General features: G+C 38.7%; 1 long non-coding RNA gene across 1 annotated transcript; it reads left to right on the top strand.

Moving 5' to 3' along the window:
• On the top strand, positions 1-1,630 carry LOC127918246 (uncharacterized). Its single transcript, XR_008099545.1, has 5 exons — positions 1-59; positions 160-184; positions 561-610; positions 1,436-1,460; positions 1,536-1,630. It is a non-coding gene; the product is annotated as an uncharacterized LOC127918246 (long non-coding RNA).
• The last annotated feature ends 687 nt before the right edge of the window (positions 1,631-2,317 follow it).

Here is a 2,317-nt window from a genome sequence, read left to right as displayed (position 1 = left end):
GGTCAATAGGTCATAATAGAGCAGACCTCAATAGGTCATAATAGAGTAGAGGTCAATAGGTCATGATAGAGTAGACCTCAATAGGTCATAACATAGTAGAGGTCAATAGGTCATGATAGAGCAGACCTCAATAGGTCATAACATAGTAGAGGTCAATAGGTCATAATAGAGCAGACCTCAATAGGTCATAATAGAGTAGAGGTCAATAGGTCATGATAGAGTAGACCTCAATAGGTCATGATAGAGTAGACCTCAATAGGTCATAATATAGTAGACCTCAATAGGTAATAACATAGTAGACCTCAATAGGTCATAATATAGTAGGGTCAATAGGTCATGATAGAGCAGACCTCAAATAGGTCATGATAGAGTAGACCTCAATAGGTCATAATATAGTAGAGGTCAATAGGTCATGATAGAGCAGACCTCAATAGGTCATAATATAGTAGACCTCAATAGGTCATGATAGAGTAGACCTCAATAGGTCATGATAGAGTAGACCTCCAATAGGTCATGATAGAGTAGACCTCAATAGGTCATAATATAGTAGACCTCAATAGGTCATAATATAGTAGAGGTCAATAGGTCATGATAGAGCAGACCTCAATAGGTCATGGTAGAGTAGACCTCAATAGGTCATAATATAGTAGAGGTCAATAGGTCATGATAGAACAGACCTCAATAGGTCATGATAGAGTAGACCTCAATAGGTCATGATAGAGTAGACCTCAATAGGTCATGATAGAGTAGACCTCAATAGGTCATAATATAGTAGACCTCAATAGGTCATAATATAGTAGAGGTCAATAGGTCATAATAGAGTAGACCTCAATAGGTCATGATAGAGCAGACCTCAATAGGTCATGATAGAGTAGACCTCAATAGGTCATAATATAGTAGAGGTCAATAGGTCATGATAGAGCAGACCTCAATAGGTCATGATAGAGTAGACCTCAATAGGTCATAATATAGTAAAGGTCAATAGGTCATGATAGAGCAGACCTCAATATGTCATGATAGAGTAGACCTCAATAGGTCATGATAGAGTAGACCTCAATAGGTCATGATAGAGTAGACCTCAATAGGTCATGATAGAGTAGACCTCAATAGGTCATGATAGAGCAGACCTCAATAGGTCATGATAGAGCAGACCTCAATAGGTCATGATAGAGCAGACCTCAATAGGTCATAATAGAGTAGACCTCAATAGGTCATGATAGAGTAGAGGCCAATAGGTCATGATAGAGCAGACCTCAATAGGTCATAATAGAGTAGACCTCAATAGGTCATGATAGAGCAGACCTCAATAGGTCAAGATAGAGTAGAGGTCAATAGGTCATAACATAGTAGAGGTCAATAGGTCATAACATAGTAGAGGTCAATAGGTCATGATAGAGCAGACCTCAATAGGTCATAATATAGTAGACCTCAATAGGTCATGATAGAGTAGAGGTCAATAGGTCATGATAGAGCAGACCTCAATAGGTCATAATATAGTAGACCTCAATAGGTCATGATAGAGTAGACCTCAATAGGTCATAACATAGTAGAGGTCAATAGGTCATAATAGAGCAGACCTCAATAGGTCATAATAGAGTAGACCTCAATAGGTCATAATATAGTAGAGGTCAATAGGTCATGATAGAGTAGACCTCAATAGGTCATAATATAGTAGACCTCAATAGGTCATAATATAGTAGACCTCAATAGGTCATAATAGAGTAGACCTCAATAGGTCATAATATAGTAGAGGTCAATAGGTCATGATAGAGTGACCTCAATAGGTCATAATATAGTAGACCTCAATAGGTCATAATAGAGTAGACCTCAATAGGTCATAATATAGTAGAGGTCAATAGGTCATGATATAGTAGACCTCAATATGTCATAATAGAGTAGACCTCAATAGGTCATAATATAGTAGAGGTCAATAGGTCATAATATAGTAGAGGCCAATAGGTCATAATAGAGCAGACCTCAATAGGTCATAATAGAGTAGACCTCAATAGGTCATGATAGAGTAGAGGTCAATAGGTCATAATAGAGCAGACCTCAATAGGTCTGGAGAGGGCCAACAGGAGAGAATTCTCCATCATGTTTTGTCTCAACGCCTACCTCATCCTGTCTCTATCACTCTCTCTGTTTCTCCCCATTACTCCTACCTCTCTATGTATCACTCTGTCCCTACCTCTCTCTATGTATCACTCTGTCCCTACCTCTCTCTCTCTATATATCACTCTGTCCCTACCTCTCTCTATATATCACTCTGTCCCTACCTCTCACTATATATCACTCTGTCCCTACCTCTCACTATATA

Source organism: Oncorhynchus keta, unplaced genomic scaffold, assembly GCF_023373465.1.
Source record: "Oncorhynchus keta strain PuntledgeMale-10-30-2019 unplaced genomic scaffold, Oket_V2 Un_contig_13837_pilon_pilon, whole genome shotgun sequence".
Lineage (NCBI taxonomy): Eukaryota > Metazoa > Chordata > Actinopteri > Salmoniformes > Salmonidae > Oncorhynchus > Oncorhynchus keta.
Note: the sequence above shows the minus strand (reverse complement) of the source record. Positions and strands in the feature narration are given on the sequence as shown.